Source organism: Pholcus phalangioides, unplaced genomic scaffold (assembly GCF_987345545.1).
Source record: "Pholcus phalangioides strain wild (caught in Gottingen) unplaced genomic scaffold, Ppha-v1.0 ptg000022l_1, whole genome shotgun sequence".
NCBI classification, from domain to species: domain Eukaryota; kingdom Metazoa; phylum Arthropoda; class Arachnida; order Araneae; family Pholcidae; genus Pholcus; species Pholcus phalangioides.
Window position 1 is genome coordinate 18447270 of NW_028301615.1, and position 10369 is coordinate 18457638.

The window sequence follows — 10369 nt, forward strand, 5'->3', positions numbered from 1 at the left end:
GAGAGGGAAACTGTTTCTTGAAAAAACTTTTTTTTTAGAAATTTGCAAGGTTAAGATTTTGAGTAATCATTCTTTCAGCGCTTTGTTCAGGAAAAGTCAGAGGAATTTCTGATTTTTTGGTCAGGGAAATAATGATCTAGCAGATTTTTGCTGATAACCCTGTAACAAAGGTGGCAATTCTTCCAATCTACCAGAAGCCTTCCAATTTTTTCAGCCTTATCAAAAACTTTTGGTCAGAAACCAGATTCTTTATTAGAATCACTGATAATATTACCAATTATGTAGTGTTATCACTTTTGCAAAGTGCAGAACAGACCAATATGGGGGAAAAAATTGTTTATATTTATTGGGACTTCGGTTTATGTTATCAATTCTTTTCCCCTGGAAGGTTTTTTCCTCATCTTAAAGCTAAGGTATAACCACACTTATTTTTTCCCCCATGAGTTATCATTGTCAACCTGCAAGATTATGTAGGAAGCAGAAGGTGTATCATTCTCTTGTTTGTAATCATTTCCGTGCTCAGTTCACAATACCCTATTCTTGGGCAGTAGTTAGCCGCTGTAATCCATGTACATGTGGCACTGTTTTCACATAGAAGAATAAAATGCAAGGTGGGGAAAAGAAAAACGCTTCAGATCTTGGTCAGTTTCTTTCGGTTGATCAGATTAATGGTTCTTTGATTGAAAGCCATTCCATGGGACTCTATGAGCATAGATCTACCATATATTGGAAAAAAAAAAAAATTTAATTCATAAAGCTCATTAGACAGTTCCATTCAAACTTCCTTTAATGGCTAAATAATAAATGCAAAAATATCTTGTTTTAGAACAGTGTAAAAATAAAACATCATGATTGAACATTTTGTAACCAGTTATATGAAAAAACTGACTTGTTCCCCCTTTTCATACATCCTGTTTGATTAAATGGGACGTATGGTTATATATATATTGTATTTGCTTCTGGATTTCTTTCGGATATATTTATATCTACTGTGGTGGTCAAGTGGTCATAGTGACAAACTCTCATCACATGAGGACTTGGGTTCAAATCACACCGGCTGCACAATGGTGGCCGGCTGAAGTTGGTTTTCTGTGATTCTCAACTTTGAGGTGCGAATGTGAGTGGATCTCTCTCTCCATTAAAAAGTCTCACCACATAGAGCAACAGGCATACAACAGTGCAAATATTTCAATCATTACACTTCACTCATAGTTTTGAAGTATAGATAGCAGATGGCAGCACTGTAACAAGCATTACACAGAAAAACTTTACATTAGGTTCACAACACATACATGCACAGCTTCTAGCATGTCCCAGGTTGTCTTCGATCCTCCCCCTACTTCTATCTCTTCATTGAGACAAGGGCCATGATCTGGTTAAAAGTAGGAGAAGGATATAGTTATCAATCTGTTATCAAAAAACCCTGAGAGTCCTGATGTGATCATATTAAGTGACATGCACTGTATTATTATGCCATTTTATACTAGTTTTGTGCCTGATTCTAACTTTAAAATTTTTTTTTTCCAGGTCAAATACATTGAGTGAATGCTATTGAGTTGAAAACTTTTTATGCAGGGAACTTATTGAGTTTAATGTACTTTCGACTTGCATGTTGATGTTTTCCAAAGAAATGATTTTTTACGACAGTTTCCATTTGTGTTTTTGTTTGTGCCTATGGTCTCAGCAATGGATTTCCCTTTCAATGGAAATCTAATATATATATATATATGGATACCTTTGGATCTGTTATGAACCGGTGGGTGTAATGGGAAAATTTGTGTGTGTGACACACAAATGAGTAAAACATTTTTTTTTTTTTTTTTTGTTACCCTGTCTTTTTTCTGTTGATGTTCGTTGATATTTGAATGCGTAACAACACATATACCAGTATTTTTTCCCCATTGTTTCTTTCATTTTTTTTTTCTTGGTAACTCGGGTATCGAAATTTTTTAATTTCGTTGGTACAAAATAAACATTGTGATCAGCTTATACAGTACAACAAGCTATTTTTAATTAAGAATACATGCTTATATACATGATGTACATAATTGTAAGTTCACATATACACATGACCTGTGCTGTATACTACACATTAGTATACGTTGTACATAATAACGAATGTATACATATATTTATATGCATCCAGATTTTTTTGAGAAGCACATATTCTAAATAACCATAGCTTTTTCGCCACATAAATTTCAAACATTTCGAGAAAAAAAAAATCTTACAAGTTTAATTTACTGTTTCCTCACTCAAACTTGTCATCGATATTTTGTGAGTTTTGAACATTTTCTTCAACTTGTATTGTTTAAGAATTGTATTAATCTTAATTTTTAAAATTTTTTTCTTTAATTGAATATGTAAATTGTATCCTAAAAGTGATGCAGGATTTGAATTGTACTATTTTTTCTGTTGTGCAGCGCCATAGTAGGCATCAGTGTGTAGTATAAATCTTACAGTAAATGAAATAAATTGGTGATTACACACATAATCACCAATCGTCTTGGTAAGTTTGAAAAATTATCACTGCATTTATCACTTTTACCAGCGGTTATGAATAATCCCCATATGAACCATATGAAGTTGATAATTTTGATAACATAGGTGGAGAGAGAGTTGAAGTACTAGGAAGGGCGCAAAATACTGATGTCAATTACACAGCATTGCCCCAAGTGCAGAGGTGACCTCATCATAATGAGATCTGGTCACAATTTCTCAAAATGAGTATGTATAAGTATGTACTTATTACGGAAGAATGCATACAGATAGGACCTGTTTATTTAGTGCTTCCTTTGAAGTAACTACCCTGTGCAATTATGCATTTTTGCAATTTTTCATACGAAGATGCAAATGTGGATTGCAAGCCTTTTTCGTCACATCCTCCAGTGCATTGCTCGCTGCACTTCTGCAGAACCTGAAAATCGTTATACCCTTAAGCAAAGTCTTTATCAGGGTAAATGGGAAAAAGCCATATGGGGGGCCAAGATCAGAGGAATAAGCTGGTTGTGAAAATATTAGAATGTGATTTTTCGACAGATAATCTGACACCAGAAGGGGTCTGTGAGTTCTTAAACATGTGCATGATTCAATGAGATGCGCGCGAACAGATTTTTGGAAGGCAAAGTCATGGGCGCTCTATAATGTGCCCTCTCACGGGTTCATCCTGATGTCAGATAAATTGTCGAAAAATCACATTCTGATTTGTCCACAACAAGCTTATTCCTCTGATCTTGGCCCCCGTGTGACTTTTTCTATGACAAAGACTTTGCTTAAGGGGACAATAATTCTCAGGTTCCAAAGAAGTGCAGCAAGCAAGGCACTGAAGGATATAACAAAAAGGCTTGCAACCCACATTTACATCTTTGTATGAAAAATGGTAAAAATGCATAATTGCACAGGGTAACTACTTAGAATTCATTTGGTGTTTCCTTCAATGTGTATTCATTCTTCCATAATAAAACAATATTCGGAACTTTTTGAATGCAGTAGTATATATATATATATATATCAGGGCTGGAAAAATTTAGGTGCCAGAAATAATTTTTAGGCTCCAAAAAAAATTTACCAGAAGAAAGGTCCAAAAGGTTCTTTCAACTTCTTCAGGGGGCATAATGACCCTCTTTCATGGTGGCAGATGTGCTGCTATAAATTTGTGCTGCTCTCGGCCTGCAATTTAGTAACTACACGAAAAAATTTTTAGGCTCCAATACCAATTTTTTAGTTGCCATGGTGCCTGGGATTTGTCCAGTCCTGATATATATGTATATAGATAGATCACCCGTATATATCTTTAGTGCTGTATCTCTGCCTATGTTTGATAAATAAGAAAATCATGCAGAAATGTGTCACTTAAATTCAACCAATTATTTTGTAATGTTGGGTTTCTTCATATTCACCAACATTACCGTCTAATTCATCATCAAAAACTTAGATATATACATACTTATTCATTGACGATTTGTCATATTTATTAACATGAATTGAGAAATTATGCATAATTACTTGTAAATGTGATAAATTCACAGTACATCAACAAAATCAAACTTACTAAAATGGTTGTGATTATTCAAAAACTTGGTGATTATGCATAATCATCAGATTTATCACATAATTCAACATCAGGGCGAGAACTAGAGGACGGGACAACCACCACCCGGGACACACTTTACGGGGGGGAACAGGAAACATCTTATAAAATTTTACATTGGAGGGCATGACAAAATCATGTTTGCTCCCCTTCCCTCACAAAAATCCTAGTTACGGCACTGTAACATTCCTGTTAGTGTTAGCATAAGTGCATACAGATACAGGGCAGTGGGGAAGGGACGACTGTCTCCCTTCATTTATTAAAAAAATATTAGCATAGACAGGAGAATGGGAGGTAAGATTCCCCTCTCCCACTATTAATTATAAATGCTGTCTGTGATTTGCTGCCCCCCCCCCTTCCCCGTTTGAGAAGAACCTGTACCCGCTTATGGGTGTTAGTAGTGATACATCACAATCACAGAAAAACTAAATCACAGGTACAGTGAAAGTTACTTTGAGGCTGTGGGACAATTAAGCTGTAAATTCAATCTTGTCATTTTGGATATCATCAGGCAGCAGATTTTAAAGATGGAACTGCATTTGCATCCACAAAAGGTGTAACTCACTTCATAACTGAAATCAAAACAACCATGTGATACAATGAATAATTTATCAAGTAATATGCCATACAATTAACCTATAGATGGCGTGAAATGCTCACTGTACTTTCAAAGCATTTCGACTATTCCCATTTGCACTTGCCTTGTGTATTGCTGAATAACAATTGACAGCCATATGTATGCTTCACTCTGTCATCTACTATGGCTCACACTTTGATTTCTGCTTTAATTCTGGGATACCATGCATGATAGTGTCATCACTTTTCACTTTTATCAAATACATTGTACAAAGGCTCTGAACAAGGGTTTAACCTTAAATCTGTCCGAACTTAATGAGACTAACTCTTTGGAATTTCTTCAAGAAAAATTTCTAGTGTTCATAAGTCTTGATTCTGAGTTATGAAATTCCTGTTTCGCCAGGGAACCAAACTACATAATTTATGGTGTTTCTCATCTGATTCTTCCTTCTTTTTTTTCACTGTTTCTCAAGGCCCTGTCTTATCTAAAACTTATCGGTTTCTACCAATAGCTTTTAACAATACTGATATCACATGTTAGGCATTTGCGGTAATTTTTAATTTAAGAAATGCTCTACACGGCTGTGTTTTTTCAGCATTTGGCATTATCGGGAGATTTCTATGTCTTTGGTTGATGGGAACAGTGTTTTAACTGTGATTGCGCAACCTCTGTTAACTAACTTGATATAATAGGAGCTGTAGTAATTGGTTGTTCGTTTTGAACTTATAATAGTAATCAAGACTTTGAGCTACTTCAAAATTGTATTTTTGATACGATGTATCAAGCCTAAAATTATTTTTTCCTTTACGTTAAAAAGAATTATATTAAAATCGAAACTTGTGCATGAAAAAAAACTCTTAATTCTGTGTTCAATACAATCAGTAAAAAGAAGTAAACTCGTATTTGGAGCTTTACTCATGGCTATTGATATTTACCTCCATTGTATATGTGTATATTCAACAATTCATTTAAAATCTATTTATTGAATAATTTTTTTCTAAATTAAATATATATTTATATATATCGCAAAAAAGAAGAAAATAATGATCAACATAACTATTTCAATTGGTACTAGTTTCGGCACTCTGATACAAACAAGCTTAAAAAAACAAATCAATGTTTCCAAATATTTTTGTGGTACACAAATAACAAATTAGTTAACGAATTAGTTTCTCATAAAAAAAAAATTAAATATTTTGACTTGGGGAAAAAAATGAATGGGACGGTATGAACAATTACATATATTTTTATTACCGCTTGCATTTGTACATATATAGATTAAATGATACGTAATGGATACAGTGATGTGGCGAGAGAAGAGAATAAGTAGATAGTAGTGAGAATGAGTAATAGGTATATTCATTAAAAAAATAAAAATCTATCCTGCCAATTCGATATCGATTCGAGATTATGATTTGTATTTGAAATCACCGAAATATCCATTCTGTTGGAAATACTTTCAAGCATTACGTTGATTATTAACGCTGTTACTTTTTCCCTTGTATAAGCTTGCTCCCCCGAAACAAACATGCTCTTGTTGTATTTCAACTTATAAAAGTGTAAAATTTTTTCGACCATGGTTGTTATTGTATGTATTACTTTTTTCTAATGATTAGCAAAGTTAGATAATTTCATTGACATGTATTACATACCGATAATTGTCTAAACACGTATGTATATTGTCAGTAGTTTTGTTCTGAGGTGTTTTTCTGCTGGTATAGTCTTTGACAACTAGATTTTGCATTTTTATTCTACAGGGTTGAAGTATACCCTAAATTTAGACCATTGGTGCATAAACTCCAGCCTTCTGGATCTTTTCCAACTTCATAGCACCACTATATTCGAACATCACATATTAAAAATAAAACCCCAGGGTTTAAGCTGCGGTTGCATTTTTTGCAAAATGCAAAAGTAGTAGTAGTAGTCACTTTGGTAAAAATGCATACAGGATGTACGAAACTAGTAGACACCCAACCATCAATCATTAGCATTGTAGCATTTTGCTAAAGCTTTTTCCCCCCTTTTCGCTTTTTTTGCGAAAGGAATTATCTAGCTTAAACACTGTAAAACCCTCTCCATACACAGAGCAATCAGACCCACAGTGTTTGAAATTCAAGCATGATAGACCCCCCCCCCCCCAAAATAACCTGCGTAGTCGTTCACTTCAGAATTTGGCAGACAGATGGCAGCACTTCTGTTCCCCTTAAACGGCAGCCCTTCAAAAAGATTTAGAAGGGTAGGCATTTTTCCAAAACCCATAGAAAACAATGTAAACAGGTAGGCCCACTGTGAGGATACCGTGCTGGAATTTACCGCTCTCCAGGATGTGTGGGGGGGGGGCCTGGTCCTCATCCCCCAAAACAGAATATACTGAAAATACTATTATTTTATTGTAATGCAATTTATAATTGATTTTAATGATAAGTATTTATTTTTGAAATGGCCGGCCCACCAGGCCACGAAAAAACTCCTATTCTATAATGACAATGCAATGTACTCTTATTCTCCATTATAGTAGTATGCAAAACAATGAACCATTGAAATTAAGTTTGAAGCCATTCTAAGAACAAAACTACTCACAGGTGTCCGGACAGTTATCTGTAAGAAGCATAAATCACAGTCCACAGATATTTGTTTCATTTACACGGCAGATTTCATAAAATCGAGGTGCCCGTTATACGAATCACTGTTTTGCCATCCATATTCCAATGGTCTCGCTTTTGATAATAACTTTGATGGCAGTGGTGTGTCAAATAACTGTGTGTGATGGGTTTTCTGAATATATATGTATATTGTAGGATTTTTTAATTTTCGTTAACATAATAGATCATTCGTTGCCACCCAGATTAGCGATTTTGTAATACTAGGGGAAAAAAACAATGGGAATATTGATTCCACTTTGTTTTATGTGAGTTGCTGTTAGTTCAAATGAATGGTTGTATTTGTACTTATATATAAGTGTGGACTGTCGATGATGCCCCTGACAGCTCTTTCACCCATAATGTATTTTAAATCGCATGCATCTCAGGTGTTAGTAAAACCCAATTGTGTTGAAAAAAAAGTTTTGTTTTACCATTATATCGAATTAATTATTATCAATGTGGTGCCTCTAGATCGGAAACATTGTTACTTGTGTGATTGTGGCTTTCTAAATGTGTAATATATTTGTCGCAAACCACCCAATGATGTCATTACCATGCTTTCCTTCTTTTGCATGGTGTAATTCTAACATATCATCGTACCTTTCTGTTTGAGAAATATTTATTGAGATGTTATCTATAAGATTTCACGTTTTGCTCATCAGTTCGTTTGTTCATAACTTCATTATTATGATGTACTCTTTCATATTCTCTCCAACAGGGTTGGGATTAGATATTTTACGGTACAGGGTTGAAGAGCGATTCTTTGGCCGTCTATGATATTAATTTTCTCAATGGAAGTGATAAAAATCGGCCTCAAGGAAAAAATTCTAAACCTTTTGCCTTGGAGTTCGATTGGATTCATCAATTATTAAATAAAATTCTTGAATCAATGAAAATTTAGAATTGAAGAAAATTTCAAATTGATGAAAGAAATTATTTCGAAACTAAAAAATTTGGGGCGTAATTGATTTGAGAAATAATGAAAAATTTAAAATTGATGAATTAAAAATTATAAATATAATTAAAAGATATAATTCCAGCACCAATGTAAAATCAGACTTAATGAAAAAATTTTTTTCCAGATTTGATAAAAATTCAGAATCAAAGAAAAAATTCAAGAATTGGTTGAAGATTCAGAATTAAAGAATCACAGAATTGATGAAAGTTCTGGATCAATGGAAAAAAGTAATTGCACAGTTGATGAAAATTCAGAACAAATGAGAAAAAATTCCAGAATTGATGAAAATTTAGAATTAATGAGAAAAATAATCACAGAATTGATGAAAATTCAGAATTAATCAAAGAAAAAAAAAATCATAGAATTGATGAAAATTCAGAGTTAATGAGAAAAATAATCACAGAATCAATGAGAAAAATAATCACAGAATCAATGAGAAAAATAATCACAGAATCAATGAGAAAAATAATCACAGAATCAATGAGAAAAATAATCACAGAATCAATGAGAAAAATAATCACAGAATCAATGAGAAAAATAATCACAGAATCAATGAGAAAAATAATCACAGAATCAATGAGAAAAATAATCACAGAATCAATGAGAAAAATAATCACAGAATCAATGAGAAAAATAATCACAGAATCAATGAGAAAAATAATCACAGAATCAATGAGAAAAATAATCACAGAATCAATGAGAAAAATAATCACAGAATCAATGAGAAAAATAATCACAGAATCAATGAGAAAAATAATCACAGAATCAATGAGAAAAATAATCACAGAATTGATAAAAATTCCAGAGTCAAATCAGTTAAACCTCAGACACCTTGTTTACTACAAAAAATATATTCTTTCTCTTTCTCGATATTAATATAGTTTTCACTTCTATCACCATAAGTGCTGCTCCCCCACAAACCGCAAGGCCCGGCACGACTGTACCTGTTGCACACGCACACAACTCTAAGGGCGATTCTGATGGCTAATGCAATCTAACTCTAAGGCACAGGAAGGCCCATTTTGCTAGGCCAATTCTTACTACCCTGGTTGAGGAAAATTAATATTTCAGAATAGGCCCCAGCTCAGATACATACAAACATAGAATGATAATGAAAAAATAAATCCCTAAAAAAAGAAATTTCATATTCATTCTTTTAATTAAAAAAAACTATCATTACGTAGAATTAATCAACATTTTTCATTCATGCATAGATATGATGCCGGGTGGACGCCAAACTCAAAATTCGTCCGGTGCACCAAATCTGTACATTTATTCACGTTAATGTATTTTCAGTTCAAAATACTTTTTTTTCAATCATCATGTAATATAATTTTTGTATTTATATATATATATATTATGTAAATTTCCCCCTCCTCGATTTCATGTAAAAAAAAGATGTTCTTTCGCATCATGAATGACATTCACCAAACTCACTGTGTTGTGTTTGAGATTTTAATATATTATTATTATTGTGTAGGCTTCTTTCTCTCTTTTTTTGTATATATTGTAAAACTGTTATTGATATATATATTATACACATATATATATTATCCGTTTAAGTCATTGTATAATGAGTCATGGTTGGAGAATATATGAAATTTTATTTCGATAAATTATATATGATTTTTTTTTTCTCGTCCCCCCCCCCCTTCGCTATTATAGAATGTGCCAAGCACAGTTATTTTTTTCCCCTGTTCTTTCTTTCTTTTGTAATTATAATTAATATATGGATATTAATCGATTATAAGCAGACAGACATGACTGAATTTTTTTTTGGGTTTCGTGGGAGTGCAATCAGGAAAAAAGTAATTTTTTCTACTTTTTTTGTGTGTGTGTGTGTGTGTGTTATGTTGGGAGAATGTTGTTTACGGCATGTTGTGTGTATGTGTGTGTGTGTGTATGAGGAGGTGCTGAGCGCTCATGTTTTGTTTCCCTGTGGCTGTTAGTTTTAGTTCACACAGCATCTTATTACATACATCATACATGAAAAAAAAACAAAAGGAAAAATTATAATTATGACTAATAAAGGCTCAACATTTTGTTTGAATTGATTGTTGTTGTGTGCGTTTTGTGGAACGAACTTGGTCATGTTCAATGTT

The 10369-nt window shown here is 33.2% G+C and overlaps 1 protein-coding gene across 2 annotated transcripts in view; it reads left to right on the top strand.

Moving 5' to 3' along the window:
- LOC149069930 (protein cycle-like) overlaps window positions 1-2640 on the top strand; it is a 93306-nt gene extending 90666 nt beyond the window's left edge. For both annotated transcript variants that reach the window (XM_089250259.1, XM_089250258.1), the window contains exon 13: window positions 1528-2640. The gene's annotated coding sequence lies outside the window, so the exon portion shown is untranslated. The remainder of the gene's footprint in view (window positions 1-1527) is intronic.
- Window positions 2641-10369: the final 7729 nt, after the last annotated feature.